The sequence below is a fragment of the Gadus morhua genome, chromosome 6 (assembly GCF_902167405.1).
Source record: "Gadus morhua chromosome 6, gadMor3.0, whole genome shotgun sequence".
In the NCBI taxonomy this organism is placed as follows: Eukaryota; Metazoa; Chordata; class Actinopteri; order Gadiformes; family Gadidae; genus Gadus; species Gadus morhua.
Genome location: NC_044053.1, coordinates 24,206,415 through 24,218,361, shown reverse-complemented (window position 1 = coordinate 24,218,361; position 11,947 = coordinate 24,206,415). Strand labels below are relative to the sequence as shown.

General features: G+C 43.6%; 3 long non-coding RNA genes across 6 annotated transcripts; 2 read left to right on the top strand and 1 right to left on the bottom strand.

Moving 5' to 3' along the window:
- Positions 1-1,016: 1,016 nt before the first annotated feature.
- LOC115545967 (uncharacterized) lies at positions 1,017-9,563 on the bottom strand. Of its 4 annotated transcripts, none has more exons than XR_003977164.1 (7): positions 9,431-9,563; positions 7,673-7,745; positions 7,114-7,256; positions 6,459-6,681; positions 5,705-5,777; positions 2,027-2,135; positions 1,017-1,618 (listed from the first exon to the last, which is right to left on the bottom strand). It is a non-coding gene; the product is annotated as an uncharacterized LOC115545967 (long non-coding RNA). The 4 variants fall into 4 exon arrangements; XR_003977163.1 differs by having other exon boundaries at positions 7,114-7,221; XR_003977162.1 differs by having other exon boundaries at positions 7,114-7,217.
- On the top strand, positions 5,784-6,623 carry LOC115545968 (uncharacterized). The gene is made up of 4 exons (XR_003977166.1): positions 5,784-5,960; positions 6,076-6,164; positions 6,306-6,377; positions 6,497-6,623. It is a non-coding gene; the product is annotated as an uncharacterized LOC115545968 (long non-coding RNA).
- On the top strand, positions 7,155-9,613 carry LOC115545969 (uncharacterized). Its single transcript, XR_003977167.1, has 3 exons — positions 7,155-7,282; positions 7,508-7,627; positions 9,477-9,613. It is a non-coding gene; the product is annotated as an uncharacterized LOC115545969 (long non-coding RNA).
- Positions 9,614-11,947: the final 2,334 nt, after the last annotated feature.

Below are 11,947 nucleotides of genomic sequence, written 5' to 3'. Positions count from 1 at the left end.
GTGGAATATCAAAAATCCAAAGAAATCCAAAATTACACATCGGATCGAGTCCAAATTTGACACACATGTTGGTGTTAACCTTAATGTCGTTCGATAAAAAATTCGGAAAAATTCGCCATTAGGGGGCGCAATAAACGAGGAAATTGTATATCTTCTACAAAATTTCGCCGCGAAAACGCTACACTGACTTCTCGCTACTCCTACCACAGTCAAATCCTATGTATCCACAGGTTCAGGGTAGCGTTTTGAACACATGCTTCGCGTTGTGCCGGCGAAATGCACATTTCTTGTCGCGTTGTGCCGGCGAAATGCACACTTCTTGGACCCCTGCATAACTGCTTGCAGTTCTAGTTTTTTTACTTTTCAGAAATGTTATATTTTCATCTGAAATAGATTTCCCCCTTTCCCTTTCATTTAGGCAGACGTGCAAGTTAATGAACATGGAGCAATTGATCTTAAAATCTTAAATATGTAAAACCCAATAGGTACAGCGTGCTGCCCCCCCCCCCCCCCCCAAAAAAAACAGCCATTTCAGCAATAGCATGCTGTATGTTGAGCACACATGATGCAAACCCCCCCCCCCCCCCCCCAACACCTTTGTTTTTAATGCCTTCTTTATGTAGGCCTATTGTATGCTACAGTAGAACAGAAACCACCATCACAACAGTGTAGCTGAAGTTTGAAGGCTCAAAGCAGTCAGGCTGTTCACTTACCTGCAAAACCAATCTAACGATTTTAATTTAACAAATTGATACATAATTGTCAAAAGAATTATAAACACCTCCGTTGGCCCTCTTCACAATGGGACTCTTTCCCCCAAGCATTAATCTCAGGTGTTTTTGTATGGATTTAAATGGTGAGGTTAATGGCTTATATGGAGAGATTGCATTTGACCTGGTTTGGAACAGTGGAATAAAGAGCAAAGAACCCCATTGAAACTCAACGGTTGATCGACCCTGCTCACTGCAGGCTAAGATGTTTCATTAGCAAGAAAAAAAAGGCAAAACACTGATGTATAAAATAGTACAACGCAAGTTTTAATTGTCATGTGTATGTCAGTGCAAACAACTGATGAAAACTGATGAAAATGAAATGCAATATATAAATACAATCTTTGCAATTTGACTGAACAGACAAAATAAATAAATGAGAAACTATGTACAGAAAAGGAGTTTGGGTGTAAGGGAAGGTACCTCCGCAAGCCGGGTTACTGTTCTAAGTAAAATCGAAATTTCCTGTTTTGTCTGTGATGCACAGGCATGGGCATTTCTAAAAAAAATAAAAGCACACAATTCCTATTACGACTGCGAAAGGTGCATGCAAGAGGGCCCAGGTCACTTTTCTCCCCTTAGGCTTTAAAAGCGGACAGTCCATTACAACACCTAGATGTAGGCTTGGTGACCCAATTTGTGCTGGACTTTGCACCTGGTGTGCCTAGGAGTGATAAGGGAGGGAGGGAGAGAGGTGGGGAGGGAGAGAGGGAGGTGGGGAGGGAGAGAGGGAGGTGGGGAGGGAGAGAGGGAGACCACCTTACAATGACACATTTAGGTAGATGCGCTTCAAACAGCTGAGCCAGACGAGATCTTTTGTGGAGCTCAACCAGACATATGGTGATACCCTACCCGAGTAAAAACAGACACAGTATACAACATGGAATAAGGAGAGATTAATATCAATGCATGCTCATCAACAGTCAAACACAGTCATGGGCAAACATGAGGGCTTGACATTGGCACCTGCCAACCGGCAAAGCGCTGGTAAAACTTGGTTGCGGCTAGAAACAATTTCAGTCTCAGTGTTCACTTTGACAGGTAAGTCTTTGGAAAGAAAAGTCACAACAGTTGCTAAAAAGCTAATGTCAAACCCTGGAGCGCACATCATTCTCTCTACCACACACACACACACACACACACACACACACACACACACACACACACACACACACACACACACACACACACACACACACACACACACACACACACACACACACACACACACACACACACACACACACACAGCTTACTATTAAGTGTGCTGCAACAAGCCTTCCTGTGCTCTTCACATGGACTGGACAGCATGGATTCCAACATCAGAGTTTGGATGGAGGATCAGGTAAGTCTGAGAGATGGGAACTGAAAAGTATTGGTAGATGGGGAGGTTAAGGGATTGGGGGAGTAGGGACAGATAAACCAGGGGGGGATAAACCACATATTAGGGAAATGAGTACAAGATAGCACTGGTGCTACCCTGATAACACTACTTTATTGCTTTGCTTACAATATTGCTTCATCAGTACAGGACCCCTGATGTAGCATGTTTTCTTTTTTGAGAAACGGGTCCAAACTGACGACGCTGAAGTTGGCATCCGATTCACAGCATCCGATTCGGCTTGAAAACCACTTAGAATCTTCAAATCGGTCCTGATTGAAAACCACTACACCTAGACTCTTCAAATCTGGACTACATTATCACAGTGAGGCTATACATTATGTAAAACATAGTTTCAGATTTGTGAAACCTTTACCCTATTTGTGAAAATGCAATACAGGCTTATTTGAATGCTTTTTAGGGGTCCAGACCACATTGCATTTTCACAAATAGGTTAAAGGTTTCACAAATCTGAAACTATGTTTTACATAATGTATATCCTCACTGTGATAATTGAGTCCAGATTTGAAGAGTCTAGGTGTAGTGGTTTTCAATCAGGACCCGTTCTAATGCAGTCTGGACCCCTAAAAAGCATTAAAATGAGCCTGTATTGCATTTTCACAAATAGAAAAAAGGTTTCACAAATCTGTAACTATGTTTATTATAATGTATAGCCTCACTATGATAATTTAGTCCAGATTTGAAGAGTCTAGGTGTAGTGGTTTTCAATCAGGACCGATTTAAAGTGGACCAGCTGCTGAATCGGATGCTGCGAATCGGATGCCAACTTCAGCGTCGTTCCAAACTGATATGATATGCAACAATAACAGCAATAAGCTCGCGACCATATAACATCAAAAAATAACCGTCAACAAAGCTCGCGTCCATATAACAACGAAAAATAACCGTCAGTTGCCTGCCAACAACCACATTTGATGCCGACAACTTCACATCGTCCAGTAAACCCGTCAAACAATACCAAAACAAAGAAACAAGTAAACCGGTTCACTTAGCCAAGGTAAGGCAAACCCCACCCGTTTGACAAAGTACCGGCTAAATTGCTAGCGCTAGTCGTAATGTTGGCGAATCTAGTCGTAATGTTGTCAACAAATTCGCCAACAACTGTAGCTAGCCAGCTAGCTAGCCGCCAGCCGGGTTACCGTCTAGCCGCTACAAAATAATTCAATTATAGCCTACCTCTTACGACAGCAAAATTACAAAAAATGGCAGAGAGTAAAATAATTTTATCAAAGAGGTCGCTGCGAAGGCATGTTAAAAGAGGAGCGGATGCTGCGTTGGCAGCGCTTCATGCTAGCGGGCCCACTTACTTTAACCTGGCCGCTGGCGCAGACACATTAGACACACCACCAAGTGTCCCAGCTTACACAGAAATAGAAAACGACGACGAAAGCGGAGATGGGGATTGGGTAATGGCATCAGAGGAGAGCGCCTCCTCTGGCGAGGATGACTGGGAGTTCAATGATTTGTCGAGCTCTAGCAGTGGCTCAGATTCAGAGGAGGGGGGCAGTTTTCAAAGGGACTTAAGACATGAGCTCAAGGAATGGGCAATCACAACAAATACACCAATTTCCCACATTTCCAGCCTGCTCTCCGTGCTTCGCAAGCACTTCCCAGATTCCAAACTGCCAAAAGACGGCCGCACTCTCCTGTCAACCCCTACTTATGCGGAGATAGTACCAAAAGCTGGGGGGAACATGCACTATTTTGGTGTGGCAAAAGGGATCTTGGGCCGAATGCAAGAACAGGACTTAGCTAAAAACCAAACACTAAAACTACAAATAAATGTGGATGGCCTGGCCCTTTTTAAAAGCAGCAGCCAGCAATTTTGGCCAATTCTTGCACTAATTGAAGAGGACCCCATTAGATCCCCATTTCTAATTGGTTTATATTGCGGATACTCCAAGCCAACCGATGCAAGCGAGTACCTCTCTGACTTTGTGGCAGAGATGGGGAAGCTTGCATCTGATGGCTTGGAGTATCAGTCAAAAAAAAAAAATCGAAATTTCCTGTTTTGTCTGTGATGCACCGGCAAGGGCATTTCTAAAAAACATAAAAGCACACAATTCCTATTACGGCTGCGAAAGGTGCATGCAAGAGGGCTCATGGGCAAACCGACGCCTAAATTACTCCGAAACAGATGCGGTTCTCAGAACCGATGACAGTTTTGCCACAAAAGTCAACCAGGAACATCACAAAGAGGGCGACAGTCCATTACAACACCTAGATGTAGGCTTGGTGACCCAATTTGTGCTGGACTTTATGCACCTGGTGTGCCTAGGAGTGATGAGAAAGTTGATCTGGCTGTGGCAGAGAGGGCCCCTTCCAACCCGCATTGGGAGTCAATCCATCTGCATTATTTCAGAGAACTTAATCAAATTGGGCAAGAGGCTGCCAAAGGAGTTTGGACGCAAGGGAAGGTCCCTCCGTGAGGTTGATCGGTGGAAGGCCACTGAATTTAGGACTTTTTTACTATACACTGGCCCCATTGCATTAAAAAAAAAAACTACCAAAACACATGTATCAACATTTTCTTTTACTCCACGTAGCAATAACAATTTTATGTTCCCCCCGTCTCCACCACCGTTATTGTGACTATACGGAAAATCTCCTGGTAGTGTTCGTTCAGAATTTTCACGCCATCTATGGGGACTTTCTGGTGTATAACGTCCACAGCTTGATCCACCTGGCAAGTGATGTTAGAAAATATGGCCCACTACCCCAAATTTCTGCCTTTCCCTTCGAAAATTTCTTGTATAAATTAAAGAAACTAATTAGAAAGCCAAACCAGACATTACAACAAATTGTTAAACGATTAACGGAAAAATCAAGCATCAACCCAGTCTGTCCATCTTCCCATAACCAAAGTTCACCCTCAACAACACAGTACGCCACTGATAGATTTACCCTGTCCACAAAGGATGGGAACAACACAGTTTCGTGTGGTGGTGCCACTTTTAAAATAGAGGCAATTAGCAGGACACTTGGTGGTACGTCTTTTGTGGCGAGGCAATATTTAGACCAACGTCCATTTTTCAACCACCCTGTTGATTCAACTGCACTGGGGACAGCTGTGGTTGGGAACCTGGCAGAAGAGACCACGTCAATTGCCGTTAAAGATATTGACTTTAAGATGGTCACGTTAGAATACAAGAACAAAGTTGTGGCAGTTCCACTCAACCACAACTAAATTAATTTAAAAATGATTCATATTTCAATCAATTAAATCGGTTATCTAAATTCAATGTGTTAAACTTTTTCAAAACGTATTTTCTGTTTAGATGTATGCGGTAGTTCATTTTACCGAGTCAAATGAGGTGGAGGTTGTGCCTTGCTCGTGGCTAAGTTTGGACGGCAAGGTGTCTTTTTGGCCACCGTATAAAGACACCAAGCGGACGAAAATTGCAGTCATCCAAAGCGCTATGCCAGATGAGAACTGGGGAGTTTTTTGTGGAGGTGGTGAAAACCTTTGGTGAGACAGACAAAAGTAGGATGTACCACTTTTCTCCCCTTAGGCTTTAAAAGCTTTACTCACTTCATTGTTGTCTTCAACAGCCAATTATGATGCAGCGCGTATGAACCAGAAAAAAGCCCAAACCAGGAGCACCCTGACATCAGATGATGAAGGGGGTAAAAGAAGGAGAATGTAAGCACTGTGCAGTAATCTATACTATGAAAACCATCAGCTACACAAAACAATGCATGCTTATTGAGTGATTTATTTTCTAATGCAGCCCTTCCTCAAAGCTGAAAGAAACTGTGCCTGCAGATGAGGGGGAGAAGCATACAAGGTCTGATTACAGATGGCCATGCATTATCACTCACATGAAGACATTTTGTGATTGGCAAGTTTGCAGTCTTACAAAACTGTTGTTGTTCATACTCTTGTACTGTTCCAATGTATAGGGCTAAGAAAAAAGAAAAAAAAGGAGTCCTCCACAAGCCCCTGCTTTCCCCACCTGCTTTTAGATCATCACAGCAGGACATACATAAAGGTATAACACATCATTCCAAATCTGAATTCTGCTATTCTACTCACTATCTTTTTTGAATGTCTCGAATCTGGGAAATTTGAATGTAATGAACTTCAATACACTGACTACTCTGATTATAAATATACATCTTCTTGCCTACAGTTGCTGCCCACACATCAGCTGCTCTTGAACAGGCCTCTGCCCAGATCTCTGGCAACATTCAAAGTCAATTCGGTACACAAACATCTGGCCTTACACAGCAATACTGAAAATCTGTTTAAACTTAAGTCTGTTAATTTTAGCAAAGGGTCTTACTCTTGACATGACAGTCATGATGTTTTTCTGTCCTGTAGAACGGGATCATGCACTCCTGCGTGCTGTGGAGGAGTTGAAGGCCTTGGTGAGGCAGAACAACCTCCTCCTCCAGGCCCTTACTAGGCAAAAAACGACAGCAGCAGCAGCAGCAGCAGACACTCTATCTGAGGAATTTAAGTTCCCAATGAACTGCGAGGAAGACCTTCAAAGGGTGGAGGATCTTCTGAGGGAGAAATCCCAGGAAAAGGCCCTGGTATAGTCATGACTTCTATAATACTGATATATTTCAGTTCTTTGCTACAATGCATCAACAAAGATCAAAGTGCATGAAAGTCCTTGTGCACAACCCTTCAGCTTTCCAGGTGCAGGTGTTAGGCAGGAAAACGTGATCAAATATGAAAAGTTCATTAAACACCGCACACTGGATACTGTTCTTTTTTCTCTTTATTTTTAGGAGCGAACAACGCGTTTCGCCCAATGCGTTTTCAGGTTCGAACCTGAAGACACATTGGGCGAAACGCCTTTGAGAAAAAAGAACAGTATCCAGTGTGCGGTGTTTAATGAACTTTTCGCATTACCAAAGATGTTCATTTTGAACGGTATGCTGACTATAAGCCATAATAAGTTATTCTAAAACATTACTTTCCATTCTTACCTGCAGGCAGCACACCTTAGTGCGCTTGGGGGCTGCAATCCTGGCGACGCGGTTCGAAGAATCCTTCGCCACATCCTCACCAACCACTTCGTGCTGAAATTCAACTGGCTTGGCAGAGGAGGGAAGAAGCTAGCTTTTGCCTCCTACAAGGTGTGCAATGTAGTAAGAGGTATGTAAACAAATCACTCATTGAGCTATGAATTATGAAATGGATTCATTTCTTTTGAATAACCATGGAGTGTACTGCATGCATCGTCATTAAACACTTGTAATGCACTTTGTACCATTGTATTATTGGCCAGGACATGAAAAACGGATTACTAATCTCAAAGGATCTTTCCTCCTCAATAAATCAATGTTAAATAAACTAAATAAATACACTTTCTCTGTTTAGGTGCATCGGCTAGCCAGAACATTTCGGCCAGCGACTGCGAGGCAGTTATTAAAAACTGGCTGAAGTGCAGCGGTGACCGGAGTGGAGGAAGAAAGAGGAGAGAAAGCAGAGTGCATGAAGGTATGCATGAACAGCAAACCATCAAATACTGGAAATGAGACTTACTTGCTCTTTCTCTTGAAGCGTTTGAGGGGCAAGAGGGATGTGCTGAACCTTTTACAGTTTCATGGAGCTTAACCTAACATGGAATTTAAAAGTTATTCTTCAAGGTGTTTGAGAAATTGAAAAAAGAACCTTGAAGTTATTCTTCAAGGTGTTTGAGAAATTGGCACAATATCCTATACACCCGTTTTTTACATTTCCCACTTACAATTGGTAACTTTAATCGGAGTTCTTGAAGGGGTAGTTCGGAATTTTGGACATAGGGCCTGATTCCGAAGTGAGCATTGGTATTCTATATCACTGGAGACAGTTTAACACATTTCATTCAGTCCTTCTAGTTGCAGAGTTCGCTCGTGCTAGGCTAGCGCAAGTCAACGGGAAATGCTAGCCTGCTATTAAAAACAGTCTTACCCACTCCACAGTACACCCGAGGTAAATCAATTATAACAACAGACTATACATCTAAATGTCTGTTTATAGAATAATGTTAGAAATAAAACCAACCTTGCATTGCATTGCATTTTGAGGGAATTGCGGGGTCCCAGCAGCAGTGTTTATATTCCTGTACGTAGGCTACGGCAGCGGCGGACTGATACCTAGGTTACCTGCCGCTGTCATTGCTACAAACGCAGAGTACAGTGAACGAAGGAATTCTACAAGAGTATTAAATTAACAAGATATGGCCACGTTTGGAGGAGTTAGCGATGCATCTGCTTTTGAAGACGATTATGAGGAATTTGTTGTATCCAACGAACCGTACATGTACGAGCCGGTGTTTTGATGTCAAAGCCAGCAGCAACAAGCCACAGTTGAGTCCTTTATGGATCTCGCACTGGAAATTGGTGGAAACTTTGTGGTGCCCATCTGTACCGTTTATTTCTACAATTTCTAAAAGCACACTGAACCATCATGTTGCCTAGTCGTTCAATTGCGCTTCTGTCCCACGCTTCTCTGTTTACGTTCTTCTGTCGTGATTCGGTTACAAACCTAACCAGCGCATAGTAGAATTCCGCTTCTGCTGAGAAAGTAGTCCCTCGATGATTCATGCGATGCATGGTTAGTTTTATTTCTAACATTATTCTATCAACACAGACATTTCAATCTATAGTCTGGCGTTATAATTGATTTACCTCGGGTGTACTGTGGAGTGGGTAAGACTGTTTTTAATAGCAGGCTAGCATTGCCCGTTGACTTGCGCTAGCCTAGCACGAGCGAACTCTGCAACTAAAAGGACTGAATGAAATGTGTTGAAAACTGTCTCCAGTGATATAGAATACCAATGCTCACTTCGGAATCAGGCCCTATGTCCAAAATTCCGAACTACCCCTTTAAAATCGGTAAGTAATGTTTGGATTTCACCATAAAATGTAGAAAGCATGTTTTCCCGCTATCGCCAAAAGCATGGTTGCAAAATAGCATAACTAGGCTACTGTACGACGTCGGTCTCAGGGATGTTATTTTCCCCTCAAACTTGCCTTCTTTGCTCAACACTATTTCTTTAATTTTAGAACAATGATGATAGCGAATTTGAGCGAATTTAGTAAGGAAGTGGGAAAGTCTCCCACTAACTCTTGGCAAACAGCTAACTAGCACTAGAGATTAAAAAAGCTAGTTAGCACATCAATCAGTAGCCACGTGTTGAGAGAAAATGCTGCTAAAACTATCACAGGGCTTCATCATTGATATTGAACAGAATAATATTCAAGTCAATGGCATTAATACAAAAAGCTTGATTTAGAAAGCAAGAAAGCCAAACATTACCCATGTCACCAAATTGTACGCTTAACGATGATCTTCTACATTCCAGGTCCCCAGCAGTTCAGTCTTCCTCCTCCGAGTCCTTCCCCGGTCATCCTGGATCATGATACAACTAGCAGCGACAGTGACGACGACTGCAGCAGCCTGGAGTGACCCGCCTTCCGCCTGCACACCGACTCGGATTTTAATTAATTTTTAATTAATTTATTCTTCATCTTCTTATTATTATTATTATCATTTTTAATTAATTTATTCTTCATCTTCTTCTTCTTATTATTATTATCATTATCATTACAAGTATTTTGGGTTTACCTAGCAACGGCGGCGCGTACACACGCAGCGGCTTGGGGCTCTCCAGACTTTTAGGTTTTGTTAGTAAATTTTTAGTTGTAGTCTTAGTTTAATTTAAGTTTAATTGTGAAGTTGTTGCCACGCAATCATCTTGGGGGTCTCCTGATCATAGATTTTTGTTAGTTATAGTTTAGTTATAGTTTTATTTTAGTTTTAGTGTAATTGTTTACTTGGGTTGCCATGGCGATGGATACACAGCTGTCCAGGCTAAACGTTTTTGTTTATTAATAGTTTGTTTTTGTTTTTTAACACTAATGTGCCCTCCACTGGCAAAACAGTATAGCCGTGCTGAGCTCCTGGTCATAAATCGTGATGTACATCGACTGTCAAGCGAGATATCCATCCCTCCCGAGATCCGCAGATTAGCCAGCGAAAGCTCTGCCTCAACAGGCCGGCAGAGGAGACGCTGTGAGCGGAAGCAGAAGCGAGGAAAGCGGGCCGGTGTACGAGCTCGGCTAAAGGCTAACCCATCCAAACCACCGCTTCCTTCAATCTTCCTAGCCAATGTTCGCTCAATACGGAATAAACTGGACGAGATTAGACTTCGACTCACAGCACAGAGGACTTTGACTAGCTGCTGCTGCATGATCTTCACCGAGACGTGGTTAGACAGCACCACACCAGACGCAGCTATCCAGCTAGCAGGCCGCACCGTCTACCGGGCCGACAGAACAGCTGACTCGGGTAAGAAGTCCGGTGGCGGTCTGTGTGTCTTCTTAAATAACTGCTGGTGCACAAACACAAGCATCGTCGGAAAGCTCTGCTGCCCCGTACTGGAACTTATGCTTCTGAAGTGCAGGCCCTTCTACTTACCGAGGGAGTTTGGCATTGTTTACATCTGTGCTGTTTACATCCCTCCGGACGCTAATGCTAAACTAGCATTAGCACAGCTACATGGCTACATCAGTAAAAGACTGGCCAAACACCCAGACAGCGCCTTCATTGTAGCTGGGGATTTTAACCGTGCCAATCTAAGATCTGTGCTCCCAACATTCCATCCAAACGTGACCTGTGCAACCAGAGGCAGTGTGACACTAGACCAGGTGTACACTAATGTTGTTAAGGCTTACAAAGTACAGTCTGACTCCCACCTAGACCTGTCTGACCACCTCTCGCTGTTCCTGTACCCCTCATACCAACAAAGAATCAGAGCGACAAGACCTGCCACCAAGTCCATAACAGTGTGGAATGAGGATGCCATCCCTCAGCTACAGGACTGCTTTGACAGCACGGACTGGACACTATTTAATAGCCTGGAGGCTTCTGACGACCCAAAAATTGCACTGGAGGAATACACATCTTCAGTAATGGACTACATCAACTTCTGTGTGAACAATGTCACAAGAAGGAGGACTGTGAGAGTGTTCCCCAACCAAAAGCCATGGATGTGCAGAGAGGTGCGTACACTACTGAAGGGCAGAGATGCAGCCTACAGATCAGGTGAAACAGCAGTGTACAGCGTAGCCAGGGCAGCACTGAGAAGAGGCATAAAATCTGCAAAAGCCAAACACCGGCAACGTGTTGAGCAACTTTTCCACACTCACACCAATCCGAGACAAGTATGGGAGGGAATAAGAGCAATCTCTGACTACAAAGGGACTGCGTCACCCCCCCAGACCAGCTGTGCTACCCTGACTGAAGAGCTGAATCAGTTTTATGCACGGTTCGACAGGGACAACAATGGTCCGCTGCCTCTGCCCCTACCCTCTGACGATGCTGCACCCACTCTGACCCCCCACGAGGTCAGACTCTGCCTGAAAAACATCAACCCCAGGAAAGCGGCAGGACCAGATGGTGTGGCAGGCCGCGTACTAAAGAATTGCGGTGACCAGCTGACAGAGGTATTTACAGACATTTTCAACCGCTCTCTAGCCCTTTCACATGTCCCCCCATGTTTCAAAGCATCAACCATTATACCTGTGCCAAAAAAGACTGCAGTCAAGTGCCTGAACGACTATAGGCCAGTGGCTCTCACCCCCATACCTGCTAAATGCTTGGAAAGGCTGGTCATGAAACACATAAGAGGCATCACACCAGCTTCCTTTGATCAACACCAATTTGCCTACAAAGCAAACAGATCTACAGAGGATGCAGTAGCCCTGCTGCTTAACACTGCACTGGAGCACCTGGAGTTAAAGAACACTTACATCCGTATTCTCTTTATAGATT